The sequence below is a fragment of the Lycium barbarum genome, chromosome 2 (assembly GCF_019175385.1).
Source record: "Lycium barbarum isolate Lr01 chromosome 2, ASM1917538v2, whole genome shotgun sequence".
Taxonomy (NCBI): Eukaryota; Viridiplantae; Streptophyta; class Magnoliopsida; order Solanales; family Solanaceae; genus Lycium; species Lycium barbarum.
In genome coordinates, this window is record NC_083338.1 from 33,744,983 (window position 1) to 33,770,797 (window position 25,815).

Below are 25,815 nucleotides of genomic sequence, written 5' to 3' on the forward strand. Positions count from 1 at the left end.
ACTCAAAATACATCAACAACAACCCAAACATCACAAACAACACAAACCACAACTAAAGCACTTTAACTTCAATATTCTTCCTTACTATATAAGTTGACAACTTTCATTCAAACTTCACAATACCAAACTAATGTTCACCTTATTGTATTCATTCACCCATTCAAGGTCATTCAAACACATCCCAATTATATTCCACACACTATACATAATTTCAAGAAGTTCCTTACTTTCCATATTTCATCCAAAACATCAACACTTACGACGAACGTATTAACTCGCATTGTTTCATTCCAAATTCATTAACAACAACCATAAATCACATTAAAGCCTTAATATCATAATTATACAACGATATACACAAATATACCAAAATTATATACTTTCCCATAATAATCCGCAATCATTTTCAACACCAACTCAATTCGTTAAACATTCATTTACGTTATAAAGGTCACAACGACGCAACTAACGAACTAAATAGAATTCGATTCACCTTCCTTTCCAAACCATATAAGTCACGGCCACAACAACATATATACACACACCCACGGTTTTATTCACACATTAATACTACGGAATTCTCGTCTATTCTCAATCCTTAACACATTCATACCAATTCCATAACATTAAAATAGCAAAATTCTTACCTTTTCTTGAATTTCCGACTTGCCGCGAACGTGCTCTTTTCACCAAACTAATTGTACCCCGTTGAAGAGCGTCTTGAGTACTCAACAATTATGGAAAGAACAAAACTTTTGGATCAAAATCAAGGCTTGGAGATTTTTTTTTTGGTCGGCAAAGTGAGGTTCGACCGAGTGAGGTTTTGAGCTCAAAGTTGAGTTATGATTTTTTTTCTTGATAATTCCAAATGAATTCATTGATATATATCCACATAAAGGTCATGTGCATAACACATGACTTTTAAAAGTGGGCTTGGACCAAGCCTAGTGGCCGGCCACCCCACCTCTTTGGGCCTAAATTTTTGTTCAATTTTCCTTGGCCCAATTCATTATAATCCCGTTTTGTAATTCCCGAAAATAATTTCCGAAATTCCAAATTTACCCTCGGCCTTCCCCAATGTATTTACACCAATAATTTCGAACCAACATAGTCATATTATCTAGAATCAAAATATTTCCTTATAACACACAAGTCTTATTCATTTTTCTCGATTTCCAAATATGCGAAAATAGGGGACATAACATTCTCCCCCCCTTAAGAACATTCGTCCCCGAATGTTAAATTAGTCTTATAATATAACGGGGGAGTCTCCCTTTATAGTCAGCACACACAATTCATTCGTCAATCAATATAACAAATTTGAAGGGTTTAGATTACCTGTGGACGTCGGGAACAAATGGGGGTATTTCTTCTTAATCTCATCCTCCGCTTCCCAAGTCATCTCCTCCCGATTGTTGTTGCGCCACAGGACTTTAACGGAGGGCACTTCTTTAGTGCGTAGTCTCCTCACCTGTCGATCCAGAATAGATACAGGCTGCTCGTCATACGACAACTACTCCGTTACCTGAATGTCATCCACTGGAAATATCCTGGAAGGATCACCAATACATTTCCGCAACATAGACACATGAAACACCGGGTGTACGACCTCCAAGTCGGATGGTAAATCTAGCTCGTAGGCGACCTCGCCTATCTTTCGAACGATCTGATACGGCCCAATGTACCGGGGGCTCAACTTACCCTTTCTACCGAATCTCATGACACCCTTCATAGGCGACACCTTCAGAAATACCCAGTCGCCAATCTGGAACTCTAGTGGTCGACGTCGTCTGTCTGCATATGCTTTCTGCCGACTCTGTGCAGCCAATAATCGCTCCCGAATAAGCTTTACCTTATCTACTGCTTCCTGGATCACATCTGGCCCGATTAACTTAGTCTCGCCCACGTCGAACCAACCAATAGGAGATCTGCATCTTCTGCCATAAAGGGCTTCATACGGTGCCATCTGAATGCTGGAGTGATAACTATTATTATAGGCAAACTCAATAAGCGGCAAATGAGCATCCCAGCTGCCCCTGAAATCAATAACGCAGGCCCGTAACATATCTTCCAGCGTCTGAATAGTGCGCTCGGCCTGCCCGTCGGACTGAGGATGAAAGGTTGTACTGAGGCTCACCTGAGTCCCTAATCCCTCCTGAAATGACCTCCAGAAATTTGCCGTGAACTGGGCACCTCGGTCAGTAATAATGGATACAGGGACTCCGTGAAGTCTGACTATCTCTCTGATATACAGTCTAGCATAGTCCTCAGCCGAATAAGTAGTCCGGACTGGAAGAAAATGGGTTGATTTCGTCAATCTGTCAACAATAACCCAAATAGAATCGTACCTGCGTGGAGTACGCGGTAACCCAACGACGAAATCCATATTAATCATCTCCCATTTCCAGGCTGGAATTTCCATCTCCTGTAATAACCCACCGGGCTTCTGGTGTTCAATTTTAACCTGCTGGCTATTCGGGCACTGACTAACGTACTCTGCAATATCTTTCTTCATACCGTCCCACCAATACAAACTTCTGAGATCATGATACATTTTAGTGGAACCAGGATGAACAGAATACCGTGTATTATGCGCCTCGCCCATAATCTGTCGCCGTAGGCCTGCAACCTGGTACACAGAATCTGCCTTCATATAACAATACCCCTTCAGGCGAGATTTCAAACGGAGTCTTTGCTTTATTAAGGGCCACATCTCTGTACTGAATCAGAATAGGATCTTCGAACTGACGCTGCTTTACCTCTGCTATAATAGATGATTCAGCAACTGCACGAACAGAAATCCCAGAATCTCCAGAATCCGCCAAACGAACTCCAAGGCTGGCCAACTGATGAATTTCACGAACCAAGTCTTTCTTATCAGATGGTACATCAGCTAAACTGCCCATGGACTTGCGGCTAAGTGCATCCGCTACCACATTGGCTTTTCCAGGATGATACAGAATATCAACGTCATAATCTTTCAATAATTCAAGCCATCTTCTCTGCCGCAAATTCAATTCTTTCTGCTTAAAAATATACTGGAGACTTTTATGGTCCGTATAAATATCAACGTGGACCCCATATAAATAATGCCGCCAAATCTTCAAAGCATGAATCACTGCGGCCAACTCAAGATCGTAAGTGGGATAATTCTTCTCGTGCGGTCTGAGCTGCCGGGAAGCATAGGCTATGACTCGACCGTGCTGCATCAACACACAACCTATCCCAATACCAGAGGCGTCACAATAGACAACATACCCATCTGATCCCTCTGGAAGAGTCAAAACTGGTGCTGAAACTAAATTTTCTTTCAACATCTGGAAGCTGCGCTCGCAGGCATCGGTCCACTGAAATTTCGCTGCTTTCTGAGTAAGCTTCGTCAGTGGTGTTGCAATAGAAGAAAAGTTCTCCACGAACCTGCGATAATACCCGGCTAATCCCAGAAAACTGCGCACCTCTGTCGGTGTAGTAGGCCTGGGCCAATTCTGCACAGCCTCAATCTTCTGCGTATCGACCCGAATACCGTCTGCGCCGACAATATGGCCCAAGAATGCCACAAAAGTTAACCAAAATTCACATTTGGAGAATTTAGCATATAATTTCTGCTGACGGAGAATACCAAGTACCGTCCTCAAATGATCCGAATGCTCCTCGGCTGATCACGAGTAAATCAGAATATCGTCAATGAACACAATAACAAACATATCCAAGAAAGGCCGAAATACCCGATTCACGAGATCCATAAATACCGCTGGAGCATTAGTCAACCCGAAAGACATAACTCTGAACTCATAATGCTCGTACCGGGTCCTGAAAGCAGTCTTCGGGATATCTGATTCTCGCACTTGCACCTGATGATAACCTGAGCGCAGATCTACCTTCGAAAAATATTTAGCACCCTGCAACTGATCAAACAAATCATCAATCCGGGGGAGGGGATATTTATTCTTTATAGTCACCTTATTCAGTTGCCGATAATCAATACACATCCGCAGTGACCCATCTTTCTTTCTCACAAATAATACCGGCGCTCCCCAGGGTGATATACTGGGTCTGATAAAACCCTTATCCAACAAATCTTTCAGCTGCTCTTTCAATTCCTTCAATTCAGCCAGTGCCATTCTGTACGGAGGAATAGATATAGGCTGCGTATCCGGCAACAGCTCTATGGTAAAATCTATCTCCCGCTCGGGCGGAAGACCCAGAAGCTCATCAGGAAATACATCTGGAAATTCATTAACGACCGGAACAGACTGAATAGTAGGTGTCTCAGCTGTAGTGTCATGCACACGAACCAAGTGATAGATATAGCCTTTCTGAATCATCTTCTTTGCCTTGAGGTACGAAATAAACTTACCCCTCGGCGATGCTGTAGACCCGAACCACTCTATAACTGGTTCCCCTGGAAACTGAAAACGGACTACCTTTTTCTGGCAGTCAACATTAGCATAACAGGAAGCTAACCAGTCCATACCCATAATGACGTCGAATTCCAGCATATCTAATTCTATCAAATCAGCTTTAGTGCAGCGATCACATATAGTCAGAGAACAATCCCTATATACCTGCCTCGCTATAATACAATCCCCGACCGGTGTAGCGACCTCAAATGGCTCTATAGGCTCAGACACTATCCCAATTTTACTAGCAACAAGAGGGGAAATATACGATAAAGTAGAACCAGGGTCAATCAATGCATATACAGATCTGGAGAAAACCAGTAATGTACCTGTGACGACATTCGGCGAAGCCTCCTGATCCTGGCGGCTAGCCAATGCGTATATGCGGTTCGAGGGACCGCTAGAACCTGAAACACTACCGCGGCCTCGACCGCGTCCCGCCGGTGTCGGTGCACCTCGCCCTGCAGGGCGTGCAACAGATGGAGCAGATGATGAACCGGCGGTTGACCCTGTCGGCTGAGCCACACTACCGGAACCGCTAGCCAACGGACAATCTCGCATAAAATGGCCCTGACCACCGCACGAAAAACAAGCTCCAGTAGCTCGATAGCACTCCCCAGGATGAGACTTCCCGCAATGAGAACAACGGGTCCTGGGTGGTCTGGCCTTTCTGGGGCCTCTAGATACCTTTGAACCTGCCGCCCTGGAGCCCTGACCGGCCCCAGACGGTCCTGCACTATCAAACCTCCTGCCGCTAGACTGAGTACTCCGGCCGGACGGAGGAAGCTGTCTGCCTGGCTGCTGCTGCTGAGGCTGCCCGCCTCGAGAATCTCCAGAATATCCCGCGGACCTAGCCCTCTTGGGCGGCCTCCTGTCCCCATCTCTGCTAGAATAATCAGACCTGTGACGGTCCTCCATACCCAGCGCGTAAGCCTGAAGTCGGGCAATATCCATATCTGTCTGCAATGACACTGCCATACAGCCGTCGATCAAATAACGATTCAACCCCATAACATATCTGTGCATCCGATCGGACATATCTGCTACTACGGTAGGTGCATACTGGGCCAGGGAATCAAACTCCAGATTATACTCGCGAACGCTCCGACCCCTCTGCTGCAGATGTAAAAATCGATCAGCCCGCGCCCGCCGCAACTCTGGGGGCAGAAAGTGGCGGGTAAAAGCAGTCACAAACTCGTCCCAAGTAGCTGGAGGAGCACCCTCACCCCTGGATAGATCCCAGGACTCATACCAGTTAGCAGCAACATCCTGTAGTCTATGCGAGGCCAACTCGACCGACTCGGTCTCTGAAGCCCTGACCAAGTCTAGTGAGCGCCGCATCCCCCGAATAAAGTCATGGGGGTCCTCATCCGGCTTAGACCCGAAAAACTCTGGAGGGCCACACAATAAGAACTCTCGAACCCGCAGGCTGTCACGCCTGTCATCATCATCATCGTCCCTCCGCCCGCGTCTGCGAGCCTGCCCCGCTACCAATGTGGTCAGCAACTGTACAACCTCCCTCAGGGTCCTGTCCTCCGCCCCTGGCTGAGGAGCTGGATTCTCGGGAGCGGGTACTCGGGCCCCTGGAGCTGCTGATGGACCTGCTCCAGGATCCGCCTGTGGTGGTGTAGCGGATCCCTCTGAATGGGGCACAACCTCGGGCAAATCATAAACACGAGCCCGGGTAACTCGCTGTGCCTGACTAGTCCCTGCTATCCCTGCCTTGCCCTTCTGGGCTGCCGTTGCCTTCTTCGGAGGCATCACTGCAAACACAATAATGAATCAGATCAAAATCATCCTAATAGCATAGCTCTAACGCACGATCTAAGATTCCAAAGAAAAGTAACACCCTAAATGCCCTGTAGCCTCCTGTTTATAGATGTGGTGCACAACACACCGATAAACAAGACTCTACGAGACACGGCCTGTGGACATTCCGAGGACAAACTGCTCTGATACCACTTTTGTCACGACCCAACCCCGTAGGCCGTGACTAGTGCCCGATCTGGGCACCCAAACCCATCTATCAAATGTATTCAAATATATAGCGGAAGCCAACAAGGCTATATTCCAAATACAGATAATTTCCAGAAAACTTTCGGCAGAGTTTCCTTTGTTTTTCGGACTAACCAGAATAACCCTGTACACATCAAACACCAACAGAGGCCACACAGGGCTAATCAAAGCAATGCACAAACATATGCGGACCGGCCGCCTCGGCGTATGGAATAGCCCAAACAGCATATACACATAAGCATACAGACAGACCATAACCCACAAACATGTCCACAGACCTCTAAACTAACCGACAGAATCATATGACGGGACAGGGCCCCGCCATACCCAAATAGTCAGATATGCATAAATATATACATGGCGAAAGATATATATACCAAAAGTGGACTCCGAATCAAGGGAGTACTTCGAAATAGCAGAGTGAAGCCTACAGTGGTGGATCACCGGCGTCTGCACCTGCGGGCATGAAACGCAGCCCCCCCGAAGGAAGGGGGTCAGTACGAAAGATGTACTGAGCAGGTAAAGCATGGAGTACAAAAATATAGGCCGCAACAGAAAGCGAACAGAATACCAAAGAGAGAAATGCCGAACAGTATATCAAAATGTTTATCAAAATCATATATACATAATGCAAACAAAATCATGCAAAGCTCAGGAACGTGGTCACCACTCCGACGCTGGTGCCACACACAGCATAACACCAGAAGGTTCAAATCTCCGTACATCCCCGAACACACACATATGAGCGTATCACATCACAGCCATATCACAGCATAAATCCAAACGGAACCCGGCCCTATGGCGAGGCCTCGGGGAACCGTAACACAGCATACGGCCGAATCAACATAGAGCGCACGAATCATAACCGGCCCGGGAACCGGTGAACGAAGTCATAATAAGGCACGAGCGGAGTCGTGAGCAAACAATGCAATTTGTATATCAAAATAGCCTTTCAAAACTTGATTACTTCATAAGTCAATTCATTAACCAAAATAGTCAAATAATTAATTAGTACGAAAGTCTATTTCACAAAATATTTCCAAAGTGGTACATATGGCTCAAAACATAACTTAGTATCTCATGGTGTTCAAAACATTATTTCATAAAAGATAAATTCCAAATTCGAAGATTCTTTATCGAAGCTTATAAAAACAAAAGAGCCTAGTAGGACAAATAAGGCATCTCGGGGTTAGCGGGCCCACCTCGGGTCAAGTCGAGGTGGCAAACATAATTTATGAGCATTTCGGGTCTATAGGATCATACATAAAGATTTCAAAGCAATCCGATTGCATTTTCATAAGTTTCGGACGTTTGATTGCTTTCTAGCCAAAATAGGAACATTAGGCTTCAATTGAATTGAATGAATAGTAGCCATTCTATAGATCGGATTTTGAGGAGCGGAAATGCTTCCGGGGTTCCGATATCAACCTAACATACTAAGACATGCCAAAAGAAGAAGTGGGAAGCTTTACATACCTTATAATCGTCTTATGCTCACCCCAAACTCAAATCCCGATTCGTCCAGAATCAGCAAATGGTCAAAGTTACCTATTAGAGATTCTTAAGCTTAAAAATCCCATTAACTTCATTTTTTGCCTACCAAAATTTCGGCAGCATTTCCCCTATATATCTAACACCCCCGAGACTTAGCTCGGCTCAAAATACATCAACAACAACCCAAACATCACAAACAACACAAACCACAACTAAAGCACTTTAACTTCAATATTCTTCCGTACTATATAAGTTGACAACTTTCATTCAAACTTCACAATACCAAACTAATGTTCACCTTATTGTATTCATTCACCCATTCAAGGTCATTCAAACACATCCCAATTATATTCCACACACTATACATAATTTCAAGAAGTTCCTTACTTTCCATATTTCATCCAAAACATCAACACTTACGACGAACGTACTAACTCGCATTGTTTCATTCCAAATTCATTAACAACAACCGTAAATCACATTAAAAGCCTTAATATCATAATTATACAATGATATACACAAATATACCGAAATTATATACTTTCCCATAATAATCCGCAATCATTTTCAACACCAACTCAATTCGTTAAACATTCATTTACGTTATAAAGGTCACAACGACGCAACTAACGAACTAAATAGAATTCGATTCGCCTTCCTTTCCAAACCATATAAGTCACGGCCACAACAACATATATACACACACCCACGGTTTTATTCACACATCAATACTACGGAATTCTCGTCTATTCTCAATCCTTAACACATTCATACCAATTCCATAACATTAAAATAGCAAAATTCTTACCTTTTCTTGAATTTCTGACTTGCCGCGAACGTGCTCCTTTCACCAAACTAATTGTACCCCGTTGAAGAGCGTCTTGAGTACTCTACAATTATGGAAAGAACAAAACTTTTGGATCAAAATCAAGGCTTGGAGAATTTTGTTTTTGGCTGGCAAAGTGAGGTTCGACCGAGTGAGCTTTTGAGCTCAAAGTTGAGTTATGATTTTTTTTCTTGATAATTCCAAATGAATTCATTGATATATATCCACATAAAGGTCATGTGCATAACACATGACTTTTAAAAGTGGGCTTGGACCAAGCCTAGTGGCCGGCCACCCCACTTCTTTGGGCCTAAATTTTTGTTCAATTTTCCTTGGCCCAATTCATTATAATCCCGTTTTGTAATTCCCGAAACTAATTTCCAAAATTCCAAATTTACCCTCGGCCTTCCCCAATGTATTTACACCAATAATTTCGCAACCAACATAGTCATATTATCTAGAATCAAAATATTTCCTTATAACACACAAGTCTTATTCATTTTTCTCGATTTCCAAATATGCGAAAATACGGGACATAACAGAGGTATGCCACAACGTATCATCTCACAACACCATAGTGGGTATGCAAAAATATATCAAGTCAAGTACTAACAGTGGGTACGCCAACACATATAAATAACTCAAGTACCATCAGTGGGTACACCAACATATATCGAGCACAAATACTAATAACGGTATGTCCATTCTATCCCAATTAGGACCACAAGCAGGACTCGATAGCTATCAACTACACATGGCATCAAGCCAACAGAATTAATCAATCAAACAACATAACGGGGCGGCTAGTCCCAACACACATCAGGGCCCAACCTAAGTCAATATCCATCCCAAATTCATAACCAAAGGTTCACTTGCTGTTTCTGACCTCATAATCTAAATATGTGATTCAGTATACGAAGTCTCATCAAAATAAACCATAACCTACCTGGATTGCTGAACTGCAACACCAACAAGTCACTCTATTACCTTGCCCTTCCTCTGAAGCTCAAAACCAAAGTAGTCTAAGCATAATTGAATTATATATTAGAAATCATGGAGAATGATACTAAGATTGCTATGATATTGACTAGGTCCATTTTAACCCTAGAAATTGGGGAAACAGGCTCACAAGGGCAAAACGAGAAATTCGCGAGCAAAATACCAAATTAAGTACTAGATAATTATAAACCAACCATTAATTATTGATTTAGCTCAAGAACTTGTCTAATTTCTGATCCAAGTAAAAACCCCCAAATTGGGTATGAACCCTAATTCTCCAAATTTGAAATTCAACGTTAAAAGTGGAAGATATGGGCTTACTAAGCTTAGATTCATCACATTTTAACATTACCATCATCAATTTATCATATGTAATCCTAAGGAAAAGTTTCTCAAAACCCTCCTTCAAAGCCCATTTCTTAGGGATTGCAAAGAAAAGGGGTAAATCTAAGATGATTGTGATTCAAGAGGAGTAAAGGATTAGACAAAGTTTTACCTCCAAGAATTCCTTCAATTTGTCTCCAAGAATAGCTTTCCCAAGCTCCAAGATCGAGATATGAAATAATGAGGGTCTAAGACTTATTTAAGACTCATTTAGTGGATTTAACTGCCCGTCACCCGCTACAGCAGTATCGTGACCGCCCCTGCGGCCACCTGACCGCATCAGCGGTCAAGCCCAAATGGCTAGGACCACTGTAGTGGCATACATTCCTGGCTGCTCTGACGTAATGCTCAATCATAAAAGAAACTGGAGGGACCAAATCTGGCGCAGCGTCAGGAGCCTCCTACTCCACTGGTGTCTCATACGAACCTTCAGACGGGTCCGTCTCATAGCTATCCTCTAACAGATCCTCCTCCATAGAAGTCACAGGCTCTGGGAGAGTCGTCTCAATCATCTCTTCAGAAGGATCTGACTAAATGGAGTAACTAAGACTCCTCCTAATCTGTCCTGGTACCCGTGGTCCGGAGTCCAGCCTAGGGCCTTCCTTACACCCCCACTATCAGAAATCGTCCCTTTTGTCTATATCAATCTGCACTTATCTAACAGGAAAAGAGGGTCAGGAAAGATCTTTCCTAGACTCTGGCTCTATTGCACGACCTAAGATATAAAGAAAGGTCAATGATTCCTAAATGCCCCGCAGCCTACTGTTTATAAGTGTGGCGCGCTTCACATCCATAAACAAGATTCTACTAGACACGGTCTGTAGATAACCCAAGGACAGAACTGCTCTGATATCATTTCTATCAAGACCCAAGCCGATGAGTCATGACGAGTGCTCAACCTCCACTAACCAAGCACCCCAAAACTCGTACCAGAATCTCACTGAGCGACAGGGTGGACCATATATAGTTTATAACTGAGCTATACTAACTCCTGTAAGATTAACACAATAGACTCTGCATCAAGAACTCATAACCAGCATATATATATATATATATATATATATATATATATATACATACGTGTTGAGGATAACAATGCAAGCCAACTAGGCCGCTATAGATGCTGTATAACAAAAAGAAGAGTCGAAAAGGCTATATAACATCCCAACGACATAAAACTGTCTACAGACCTCTATGGAGCATGAGCTGTAGAAAGGATAGGACAAGGTCCCGTCATACCCATATATACATGCCAAAATAGCTTACCAAAAGGGACTGCAGCTCCGAGCCAAGTGGAGCGCACTGTCTGCAGCTGAGTGGAAGACCTACTGAGCTGGATCACCTGCCTGTCTACCTGAACCTGCGGGCATAAACACGGCGCCCCCCGGCAAAAGGGACGTCAGTACGAAATAATGTACTGAGTATGTAAGGCAAACGATAACCGAAACTGAACTGAAAACAATACAATCTGGAGGCCAAAGAATGCCCTAAATATCTCACCTGACCTGTCTCATATGAAATGCAATATAATACTATTATATATCTCACTGACCAAGTGGCCAGGCAACTGTAAAATCTCACTGACCCGTCGACCAGACAATTTGTCTTACTGGCCCGTCGGTCAGGTAATCTGTCCCATTGACCCGTTGGCCAGGAATATCTATCTCACTAACCCATAGGCCATTCATATCTGTCTCATTGACCCGTAGGCTAGGAATGTCTGTCTCACTGACCAAGTGGGCAGGCTAAAGAAAATGTCTCACTAACCAAGTGGCCAGGCTAAAGAAAATATATATGTAGATCATGCAGTATCTCATGCATTTGCTGAAAAATACTGATACTGTAACATGTCTCTCCAATTTCTCTATAAACTCAAGGACGTAGGGAGGGGATATGGCCCCTCAGAAAAAATAACATAACACTCGGAAACTATGCAACAATATGACAAGCTCTACTTTGACAAATATCTAGTCATAAGGTTCTTTATGCTCCTACCATATATGGAATCATGCCAAGAAAAGAAGGAACAACCTTAACATACCTAGAAGCTTACTTCTCTACTTTCCAACCTACCTCCTATCTTGCGATCTACTTAATATCATTCGTAGTCTCGTAATCTACACATAAAGCCATTCATACTATTGTTAGGCTCATTGTCATATACTTGTCTTAAGCCTTCAAATTAAATCCTCTTAGAATCTACCGAAATTCGGGCAGCATCTTTTCTGTTTATATCCCTAACTCGAAATAACAATACCAACAAAACAACCAAAAATAATAGCAAAGCTAATATCAACAACATCTCATCAATACCAATATACTCAATAAAACATCCCACACGATGTTTACCCAATTTCTCAACCAATAAATCGACTTTACGAACCTTTAGCAACTAAATCTCCATAATACTATTCATAATATTAATAGTAAAGGATATCCTTACCTCAGTCAAGGTTAGAAGTGCTTGGAATCTTATTTGTCTTCGATAGATTCCTTTGTCCCGTCAAGATTTGATATTTAGAACAAGAACTACAAAACCCTATACGCTTCTCGAGCCTCGTATATAGTCCTGTTACTTTTATCTACTCACAAAATGATCCCTCAATGTCTCTTGGGTCTCCTAGGTGGTTTTTGGTGAAAAAGAGTGGAGAAATGAGGCCTTAAGACCAGATTTTGGTCTTATATTAGAGTTGAAGGTCGGTTACCACCGACTTAAAATTTACCCTATGCGATCGCGCTAGGAAGTGGCGCGTTAACACTAGATTGTCTGACGCCCTTCTGCGCATTTGCGCCTAGTGGTGGCGCGTTCGCGCTGACCAAACCTCTAGCCTGTCAGCCAGACTTGTAACATTCATAACTCTTTACTCCAATGTCGAATCGATGAGAGGTTTTTTGCATTGAAAACTAGAATTCATGAGCTTCGACTTAGCAGGTTGATTTTCTTCAAAACTCTTCATATGCTACAAGATATTCTTTTCCCAAGTTGGTTCATACTTTGTCGTTCAAAGTAACGCTCATCTTCTTCCAAAGTCATACTAACTCAACTTATTCAACTCATTTCCTTATATGACCTCACGGTATTCCTTATGTGCATCCTTTACTCCTAGAATATACTCAATAATGCTCCGCTCCTTATATTCCTAAGTTATTTTACTTAGCCATAGTTCAACATACTTACGTTAAAATTTGCTAAGTGCTTCTCCGGAAGTACGGGGTGTAACATGGCTGGACATCGGGGAATGGCTAAGACCCCTCCCCCAAACCACCTCAATCTCTCCAAACCAGTGTTACCATAGGATACAATTAGAGCCCCATAATTGTGCACAAGCATAACCACGTATGGAACTAATTTAATTACAAACAATACTAAAAATAAACTCAAAGTCATAATAACGAGACTGAGATAGATATTGCAGTGTAATGATGTTACACCTCGCACTTTCACCATATTAATAGAGTACCAGAGATGTCCCATGAAGTTTTGAAAGGTATAAACAATGGAAAGTACGTAACAATGAAGTAAAGGACGAATTACGTTCTCGTAGGTCATAACCGGGAAAGAAAACCTTGGAACCAAAGGATATGACCATTATCAAGTATGATTTATGATAAATATCATGTATGGTGAGTTTCGGAAGATTCTGGGATCAAGCAAATTGAAGAAAATAAGTTTGTTGAAAATTTGGAAAAAAGTTGGCAGAATTTTGGATAGAATTTTGGGTCCACTTTGGAGGGGTATATCTGTGGGTATATCAAGAATTTTAAGGTGTTTCAAATACCTAAAATGAAGTTCGTCGAGTCTAGTTTCCAATGCAACAAACCGTTCGTCGATACGACATCGGAGTAGGGAGTTATGGACATTTTAAAATGGACCACCAGAAGCCCTCGAACCTATGCGGAAATTCTAGAAACCACTTAAAAAGGCCCAACAATTTCAGCCCATTAGCCCAAAACCGAATTGGACTATTATATATACCCCTTAAGTCATCTAACTCATCATTTTTCACCAATTTCTGACGATCTCTCACCTCCACACCTCTCTTGAACTTCCTACAACATTCATCCAATCTCCAAACCTCTCCAAACTTATCCCAAATCCTCTAGAATATTCTTCCAACTTCCACAACATGCACATAGATTTCTATAAGTTTATATGACAATTTTGGGTCATTTTTATTTCATTTTTAACATAGCCTCAAGTCCTAGGAAGCCATAGAAACTTCTCCAAACATATTTCAACATATTTTCAAGCCCAAACCAAGGATCAAAGTGAAGATTGAAGTGACAAGGGTTTCCAAGTGAGGTCTACACTTGTCTCCTCTTCTTGAAGATGTTGGGGTGAGTATTTTTAAGCTGGAGAAACCATGGAATTGAAGTGTTATTGAATTTTGAGGTAAGATTTCATATTAATTTCATGTTTATGAGTTTGTTTGGTAATTATGTTAAGATTTGAGGAGAAGGAAATTGAAGGAAAAGTTCAAATATGCAATTGATGATATTTTGAGTCGTGAATTAACTTGAGTTATAATTATTAGTATGTTTTGAGAACAATCTTGTTATGAGGGATAATAATGATGTTAAGGAATTGTCGTATACGATTATATAAGGGGCTGTATGAAGTTGTTGTTATGGATTGATTATGAAAAGAAGTTTTGGGATTGAATTGAGAATAGTTTGAATGTAATATTTTGATTATGAAATTTTTGATTTTTTATTGTATTTTGGGAGTTTTTTTGAAGATTGGAGGGAGTAGAAGATATAGGGAAAATGTTGCCCGAATTTCGGCAGATTCTAAAGGGGTTTAATTTGAAGACCAAAAAGGTATGTTAAGGCTGGTCCTTTTCTTTCAAAAGGCATGATTCATATGTTATGATTCCATATATGTTTCCATAACCTTCTTACTTCCAAAAGTTAGAAGTTCATGATTCTTAAAAGCATCATATGATACTAAAGATGACATGTTTTCTATGATGAACATGATGATGATGATTTTAATTCTAGAAATTCCAAAGCTTATGATTTTAATGCTATTATGAGATTATTGAGCATATTTCATGATTTTCATGATTTTATTCATTGTTCTTGATCTCACCTTATAGTAATTGTTCCTTCAAGGTGAGATACAACGATAATGATTATTCCATAATATAAATCAGAGGTTACTGACCTTATATCACTCCGATAGAGTTGTAGATTTTATTTGGGCTCTCATGCATGCTACTTATATTATATATATATAATATAGGGTATATGGGGAAAGGTGAGGCGTTATATACGCATAAAGGTGAGGCGTTATATACGCATAACCACCTGATCAGGTGGTATACCATGATATCGTCCCGAACGCGGGATGCCTGGACGCGGTATATATGGGTAAATGGATCGGGTTGCACGTTCCGCAACAATATAATATATATATATATATATATATATATATATATATATATATATATATATATATATATATATATATATATATATATATATATATATGTGTGTGTGTGTGGATCGAGCTACATGTTCCGCAGCAATATAATATATATGGATCGGGCTGTATATTCCGCAGTAATATAATATATTTGTAAAAAGGCTAGGCATGCATGATATCCGCCTTACGAGGCAAACAAATGTACAGGTTATCTCTTTATATCATGTTATGTTCCATATCTCTTATTATGCTATTATTCATGCCTTACATACTCAGTACATCGTTCGTACTGACGTCCTTTCTTGTGGACGCTGCGTTCATGCCCGCAGGTAGACAGGTAGCTGGATCTGACCCGTAGGAGCTTCATCAGCGGAATCTCAGGAGCGCTCCACTTACTTCAGAGCTACAGTCCATTGGTATCGATCTTTATGGTCACTTATATTCTATGTAGAGGCTAGTAGACATGTGTGTATTGTTAGATGTTTCATAGCCCTACCGGTTCATACTATTGTATAATATTTTAGTAGCCTTGTCTGTCACGACCCAACCCCGTAGGCCGTGACTAGCGCCCGATCTGGGCACCCAAATCCATCTATCAAAAGCATTCAAGTATATAGCAGAAGCCGACAAGGCTATATTCCAAATTTAGATAATTTCCAGAAAAATTTCGGCAGAGTTTCCTTTGTTTTACAGACTATCCAAAATAACCCTGCGCACAGAAAATACCAACAAAGGCCACACCGGCCAACAAGGCAACATGTAAACATATGCGGACCGGCCGCCGCGGCGAATGGGATCGCCCAAACACATCATATACACACATCCGAACAGAAAGACCCAACCCACAAACATGTCCACAGACCTCTAAACAGACCGACAGAATCATATGACGGGACAGGGCCCCGCCGTACCCAAATAGTCAGATATACAGAAATATATACATAACAAAAGATGTATGTACCAAAAGTGGACTCCGGATCAAAAGGGAGTACTCCGAAATAGCAGAAAGTGGAGCCTACAGTGGTGGATCACCTGTGTCTGTACCTGCGGGCATGAAACGCAGCACCTGAAGAAAGGGGGTCAGTACGAAAGATGTACTGAGTATGTAAAGCATAGAGTACAGAAATATGAGCCACAACTGAAAGTAAACATGATACAAAATGGGGAATACTGAACACTATATCAGAATCTATATCAAAATCATATATACATAATGCAAACAAAATCATGCAAAGCTCAGGAACGTGGTCACCACTCCGACACTGGTGCCACACACAACATAACACCAGAAGGTTCAAATCTCCGTACATCCCCGAGCACACATATCATCATAACATATCACCAGCCATATCACAGCATAACACCAAACGGAACCCGGCCCTATGGCGAGGTCTCGGGAACCGTAACACAGCATACGGCTGAATTTATCATAGTGCGCACGAATCATAACCGGCCCGGGAACCGGTGAATGAAGTCATAATAAGGGCACGAGCGAAGTCGTGAGCAAACAATGCAATTTATAAGTCAAAACATCTTTTGAAACTTGATAATATCATATGCTAATTCATTAATCAACTAGTTCGAATAGTTAGTCAATACGGGGTTCGTTTAACAAAATATTTCCAACATAGTATTTATGGTTCAAAATATAATCTAGAATACTGTGGCAGTCAAAACATTATTCTATGATAGCCAAATTCATAAACAAAAGTGTTTTGCTGACATTATACAAAAATGAGAATAATAGAGTCAACAAGGAAGTCTCGATGCTAGCGGGCCACCGCGGGTCAAGTCGAGGTGACGAACATGAATCACGAACATTTAGGGTCTATGGAATCATACATGGAAGATCCGAAGCGATTTGATTACATTTGCATAAGTTTCGGACATTTAATTACTTTGCAAGCAAAAGAAGGACTTTAAGGTTCAATTCAATTGAATGAATAGTGCTCGATTTCAAATTCGGATTTCAAGGAACAGAATTTCCCCCGGGGCTCCGGTATCAACCTAGAATACTTAAGACATGCCAAAAGAAAGAATAGGGTGGCCTTACATACCTTATATACGTCTTACGCTCGCCCAAAACTCAAGTCCCGTTTTGCTCAGAATCTGCAAATGGTCAAAGTTACCAATTAAGGATTGTAAGGCTTAAGAATTCACTTAACTTCATTTTTGTCTACCGAAATTTCGGCAGCACTTCCCCTATATATATAACACCCCCGAGACTTAGCTCGGCTCAATATACATCAACACAACAGCCCACAATATCACAAACGTCATAAGTCATAACAAAATCACTCTACCGTCAATATTCTTCCTTTCTATATAAATCGACAACTTTCGTTCAAACTTCACAATACCAAACTAATGTCCACATTAATGTATTCATTTACTCATTCAAGGTTATTCAAACACATCCCAATAATATTCCGAGCAATATACACAAGTTCGAATGATTCGTCACTTTCCATATTCCATCCGAAACGTCAACAACTACGACGAACATACTAACTCGCATTGTTTCATTCCAAATTCATTAACAACAACCATAATCAACCTTTAAAGTCTTACTTTCACAATTATATAAGAATATACAACAATCATATAAATTCCCATAAGAACCCGCAACCATCTTCCAATGCCAATTCAACTTGTTAAACATTCATTTACGCCATAAATGCCACAACGACGCAATTAACAACTAAACAAAATCAAATTCACTTCCCTTCCACACCAACATGGCTCACGGCCAACCACACCCTTCACACACACACACGCCATGCACATACACACCACAATCCCATAATCTTCATGCAACTATAATCACTATGACATTCCTACAAGTTGCATAGCACAAAAATGGCAAAATCCTTACCTTTTCTTGAAATTCCGATTTGCCGCAAGCGTCGCTCTTTCACCAAACTAATTGTATCACGTCGGAGAGCACCTTGAACTCACTACAAATATGAGAAGAACAAGCTTTTAAGATTGGAAACAAGGCTTGGAAAAAAAATTCTCTCTTCCTATAGGGTTCGGCCGAGACACCTTTTCTTGAGCTCAAAGGTTTGATTTTCTTTTTCTTGAACAATCTAAGGATATAGATGAACATATAATATTGCCCCCCTTATTATTGTCACATGCTCATCACATGACCATTTAAAATGGGGCTTGGGCCAAGGCCTATGGCCGGCCACCGCTCAACTTGGGCTTCAAATTTTTATTCAATTTTTCTTGGCCCAATTCGTAAAAATATCGTTTTGTAATTCCCGAAACTAATTTCCGAAATTCCAAATTTTGCCCTTGGACTTCCCCGACGTCTTTGCACCAACACTTCCATGAATGACATCAACATATTAACTAAAATCAAAATATTGCCTTATAACATACAAGTCTTAATTATTTTCAAGATTTCCAATTATGCGAAAACACGGGACATAACATTCTCCCGTCCTTAAGAACATTCGTCCCCGAATGTTAAATTAGTCTTATAAAGTCTTATGAGCATAACGGGGGAGTCCCTCTCTTATAGGTAGTACACATAATTCACCCATCGATTAATACAACAAGTTTAAAAAGTTTAGATTACATGTGGGCGTAGGAAACAAGTGGGGATATTTCCTCCTTATCTCCTCCTCTGACTCCCAGGTCATCTCTTCCCGGTTGTTGTTACGCCATAGGACTTTAACAGAAGGCACTTCCTTAGTGCGCAGTCTCCGTACCTGTCGGTCCAAAATAGTTATAGGCTGCTCTTCATAAGACAAGTGCTCTGTTACCTGAATATCATCCACTGGGAATATCCTGGAAGGATCACCAATACATTTTCGCAGCATAGACACATGAAATACCGGGTGTACTGCCTCCAATCGGATGGTAAGTCCAGCTCATAGGCGACCTCGCCTATCTTCCGAACGATCTGATATAGCCCGATATACCGCGGGCTTAACTTACCCTTTTTACCGAATCTCATAACACCCTTCATAGGCGACACCTTCAGAAATACCCAGTCGCCAATCTGTAACTCTAATGGTCGACGTCGTCTGTCTGCATATGCTTTCTGTCGACTTTGTGCAGCCAATAATCGCTCCCGAATAAGTTTTACCTTATCCACTGCTTCCTGGATCACATCTGGCCCGATTAATTTAGTTTCGCCCACGTCGAACCAACCAATAGGAGATCTGCATTTTCTACCATAGAGGGCTTCGTACGGTGCCATCTGAATGCTGGAGTGATAACTGTTATTATAGGCAAATTCAATAAGCGGTAAATGATCATCCCAGCTGCCTCTGAAATCAATAACGCAGGCCCGCAACATATCTTCCAGCGTCTGAATAGTGCGCTTGGCCTGCCCGTCGGACTGAGGATGAAAAGCTGTACTGAGACTCACCTGAGTCCCTAATCCCTCCTGAAATGACCTCCAGAAATTTTCCGTGAACTGGGCACCTCGGTCAGTAATAATAGATATAGGGACCCCGTGAAGTCTGACTATCTCCCTGATGTACAATCTAGCGTAGTCCTCAGCCGAATAAGTTGTCCGGACCGGAAGAAAATGGGCTGATTTCGTCAATCTGTCAACAATAACCCAAATAGAATCATACCTGCGTGGAGTGCGCGGTAACCCAACAACGAAATCCATATTAATCATCTCCCATTTCCAGGCTGGAATTTCCATCTCCTGTAATAACCCACCAGGCTTCTGGTGTTCAATTTTAACCTGCTGACAATTCGGGCACTGACTAACAAACTCTGCAATATCTTTCTTCATACCGTCCCACCAATACAAACTTCTGAGATCATGATACATTTTAGTGGAACCAGGATTAACAGAATACCGTGCATTATGCGCCTCGCCTATGATTTGTCGCCGTAAGCCTGCAACATCCGGAACACAGAATCTGCCTTCATATAATAATACCCCTTCAGGTGAAATTTCAAACGGAGTCTTGTCTTTATTAAGGGCCACATCTCTATACTGAACCAGGATAGGATCTTCAAACTGACGCTGCTTTACCTCTGCTATAATAGATGATTCAGCAACTGCATGAACAGAAATCCCAGAATCTCCAGAATCCACCAAACGAACTCCAAGGCTGGCCAACTGATGAATTTCACGAACCAAGTCTTTCTTATCAGATGGTACATCAGCTAAACTGCCCATGGACTTGCGGCTAAGTGCATCCGCTACCACATTGGCTTTCCCAGGATGGTACAGAATATCAACGTCATAGTCTTTCAATAACTCAAGCCATCTTCTCTGCCGCAAATTTAGTTCTTTCTGTTAAAAAATATACTGGAGACTCTTATGGTCCGTATAAATATCAACATGGACCCCATATAAATAATGCCACCAAATCTTCAAAGCGTGAATCACCGCGGCCAACTCAAGATCATGAGTGGGATAATTCTTCTCGTGCGGTCTGAGCTGCCGGGAAGCATAGGCTATGACTCGACCGTGCTGCATCAATACACAGCCTATCCCAATACCAGAGGCATCACAATAGACAACATACCCGTCTGATCCTTCTGGAAGAGCTAAAACTGGAGCTGTAATTAATTTTTCTTTCAACATCTGAAAGCTACACTCGCAGGCATCGGTCCACTGAAATTTCGCTGCTTTCTGAGTAAGCTTCGTCAGTGGTGCTGCAATAGAAGAAAAATTTTCAACGAACCTGCGATAATATCCGGCTAACCCCAGAAAACTGCGCACCTCTGTCGGTGTAGTAGGCCTGGGCCAATTCTGTACAGCTTCAATTTTCTGCGTATCGACCCGAATACCGTCTGCTCCTACAATATGCCCCAAGAAAGCCACAGAAGTTAACCAGAATTCACATTTGGAAAATTTAGCATATAATTTCTGTTGACGGAGAGTGCCAAGTACCGTCCTTAAATGATCCGAATGCTCCTCTGCTGATCGTGAATAAATCAAAATATCATCGATAAACACAATCACGAACATGTCCAGGAAAGGCTGAAATACCCGATTCATCAGATCCATAAATACTGCTGGAGCATTAGTCAACCCGAAAGACATAACTCTGAATTCATAATGCCCGTACCAGGTCCTGAAAGCAGTCTTTGGGATATCAGATTCTCGCACTCATACCTGATGATAACCTGAGCGCAGATCCACCTTTGAAAAATATATAGCACCCTGCAACTGATCAAACAAATCATCAATCCGGGGGAGGGGATATTTATTCTTTATAGTCACCTTATTTAATTGCCGGTAATCGATACACATGCGCAGTGACCCGTCTTTCTTTCTTACAAATAATACCGGCGCTCCCCAGGGTGATGTACTGGGTCTGATAAAGCCTTTATCCAACAAGTCTTTCAGCTGCTCTTTCAACTCCTTCAATTCAGCCGGTGCCATTCTGTACGGAGGAATATATATAGGCTGCGTATCCGGCAACAAGTATATAGTGAAATCTATCTCCCGTTCAGGCGGAAGATCCGGAAGCTCATCTGGAAACACATCTGGGAACTCACTAACAACCGGAACAGACTGAAGAGTAGGTGTCTCGGCTGTAGTGTCGTGCACACGAACCAAATGATAGATATAACCTTTCTGAATCATCTTCTTAGCCTTGAGGTACGAAATAAACTTACCCCTCGGCGATGCTGTAGACCCGAACCACTCTATAACTGGTTCCCCTAGAAACTGAAAACGGACTACCTTTTTCTGGCGGTCAACATTAGCATAACAGGAAACTAACCAGTCCATACCCATAATGACATCGAATTCCAGCATATCTAATTCTATCAAATCAACTTTAGTGCAGCGATCACATATAGTCACAGAACAATCCCTATATACCTGCCTCGCTATAATACAATCCCCGACCGGTGTAGCGACCTCAAATGGCTCTATAGGCTCAGACACTATCCCAATTTTACTAGCAACGAGCGGGGAAATATATGATAAGGTAGAACCAGGATCAATCAGTGCGTATACAGATCTGGAGAAAACCAGTAATGTACCTGTGACGACATTCGGCGAAGCCTCCTGGTCCTGGCGACTGGCTAATGCATATATGCGGTTCGAGGGACCGCTAGAACCTGAAGCACTGCCACGACCTCGACCTCGTCCCGCCGGTGCAGGCATACCTCGCCCCGCAGGGCGTGCAACTGATGGAGCAGATGATGAACTAGCAGTTGATCCCGTCGGCTGAGCTACACTACCAGAACCGCTCGCCAACGGACAATCTCGCATAATATGGCCCTGACCGCCGCATGAAAAACAGGCTCAAGTAAGTCGATAACACTCTCCCGGGTGTGATTTTCCGCAATGGGAACAACGGGGCCTGGGTGGTCTGGGCTGACTGGGACCTCTGGATACCTGTGAACCTGACGCTCTGGAACTCTGACCGGCCCCAGACGGTCCTGCACTATCAAATCTCCTACCGGCCGGCTGTGTACCCCGGCCTGACGGAGGAGGATGTCTGCCTGACTACTGCTGCTGAGGCTGTCCGCTTCGAGAATCTCCAGAATAACCTACGGATCTGGCCCTCTTGGGCGGCCTCTTGTCCCGATCTCTGCTAGAATAATCAGCTCTATGTCGGTCCTCCATACCCAGGGCATAAGCCTGTAGTCGGGCAATATCCATGTCTGCCTGCAATGCCACCGCCATACAGCCATCAATCAAGTAGCGGTCTAACCCCATCACATATCTATGCATCCGATCGGCCATATCTGCTACTATGGCAGGTGCATACCGGGCCAAAGAATCAACCTCCATATTGTACTCACGGACGCTCCGACCCCTCTGCTGCAGATGCAAAAATCGGTCAACCCGCGCCCGCCGTAACTCTGGGGGAAAAAAGTGGTGAGTGAAAGCAGTCACGAACTCGTCCCAAGTAGCTGGGGTAGCACCCTCACCCCTGGATAGCTCCCAGGACTCATACCAGTGAGCAGCAACATCCCGTAGTCTATGCGAAGCCAACTCAACAGACTCAGTCTCTGAAGCCCTGACCAAGTCTAGTGAGTGCCGCATCCCCCGAATAAAGTCGTGGGGGTCCTCGTCGGGCTTAGACCCGAAAAACTCTGGAGGGCCATACGATAGGAACTCTTGAACTCTCAGGCTGTCACGCCTGTCGTCATCATCATCATCTCTCCGCCCGCGTCTGCGAGCCTGTCCCGCTACCAGAGTGGTCAATAACTGCACAACCTCTCTCAGTGTCCTGTCCTCCGCCCCTGGGTGAGGAACTGGAGGCTCGGGTACGGGTACTCAGGCCCCTGGAGCTGCTGATGGACCTGCTCCAGGCTCCACCGGTGCTGTAGCGGATCCCTCTGAATGGGGCACAACCTCGGGCAAATTATAAACACGAGCCCGGGTAACTCGTTGTGCCTGACTAGTCCCTGCCATCCCTGCCTTGCCCTTCTGGGCCGCCGTTGCCTTCTTCGGAGGCATCACTGCAACACACAATAACGAATCAGATCAAAATCATCCTAATAGCACGGCTCTAACGCACGATCTAAGATTCGAAAGAAAAGTAACACCCTAAATGCCCTGTAGTCTCCTGTTTATAGATGTGGTGCACAACACACCGATAAACAAGACTCTACGAGACACGGCCTGTAGACATTCCGAGGACAAACTGCTCTGATACCACTTTTGTCACGACCCAACCCCGTAGGCCGTGACTAGCGCCCGATCTGGGCACCCAAACCCATCTATCAAAAGCATTCAAGTATATAGCAGAAGCCGACAAGGCTATATTCCAAATTTAGATAATTTCCAGAAAAATTTCGGCAGAGTTTTCTTTGTTTTACAGACTATCCAAAATAACCCTGCGCACAGAAAATATCAACAAAGGCCACACCGGCCAACAAGGCAACATGTAAACATATGCGGACCGGCCGCCGCGGCGAATGGGATCGCCCAAACACATCATATACACACATCCGAACAGAAAGACCCAACCCACAAACATGTCCACAGACCTCTAAACAGATCGACAGAATCATATGACGGGACAGGGCCCTGCCGTACCCAAATAGTCAGATATACAGAAATATATACATAACAAAAGATGTATGTACCAAAAGTGGACTCCGGATCAAAAGGGAGTACTCCGAAATAGCAGAAAGTGGAGCCTACAGTGGTGGATCACCTGTGTCTGTACCTGCGGGCATGAAACGCAGCCCCCGAAGAAAGGGGGTCAGTACGAAAGATGTACTGAGTATGTAAAGCATAGAGTACAGAAATATGAGCCACAACTGAAAGTAAACAGGATACAAAAGGGGGAATACTAAATAGTATATCAAAATCTATATCAAAATCATATATACATAATGCAAACAAAATCATGCAAAGCTCAGGAACGTGGTCACCACTCCGACACTGGTGCCACACACAACATAACACCAGAAGGTTCAAATCTCCGTACATCCCCGAGCACATATATCATCATAACATATCACCAGCCATATCACAGCATAACACCAAACGGAACCCGGCCCTATGGCGAGGTCTCGGGAACCGTAACACAGCATACGGCCGAATTTATCATAGTGCGCACGAATCATAACCGGCCCGGGAACCGGTGAACGAAGTCATAATAAGGGCACGAGCGGAGTCGTGAGCAAACAATGCAATTTATAAGTCAAAACATCTTTTGAAACTTGATAATATCATATGCTAATTCATTAATCAACTAGTTCGAATAGTTAGTCAATACGGGGTTCGTTTAACAAAATATTTCCAACATAGTATTTATGGTTCAAAATATAATCTAGAATACTGTGGCAGTCAAAACATTATTCTATGATAGCCAAATTCATAAACAAAAGTGTTTTGCTGACATTATACAAAAATGAGAATAATAGAGTCAACAAGGAAGTCTCGATGCTAGCGGGCCACCGCGGGTCAAGTCGAGGTGACAAACATGAATCACGAACATTTAGGGTCTATGGAATCATACATGGAAGATCCGAAGCGATTTGATTACATTTGCATAAGTTTCGGACATTTAATTACTTTGCAAGCAAAAGAAGGACTTTAAGGTTCAATTCAATTGAATGAATAGTGCTCGATTTCAAATTCGGATTTCAAGGAACAGAATTGCCCCCGGGGCTCCGGTATCAACCTACGATACTTAAGACATGCCAAAAGAAGGAATAGGGTAGCCTTACATACCTTATATACGTCTTACGCTCGCCCAAAACTCAAGTCCCGTTTTGCTCAAAATCTGCAAATGGTCAAAGTTACCAATTAAGGATTGTAAGGCTTAAGAATTCACTTAACTTCATTTTTGTCTACCGAAATTTCG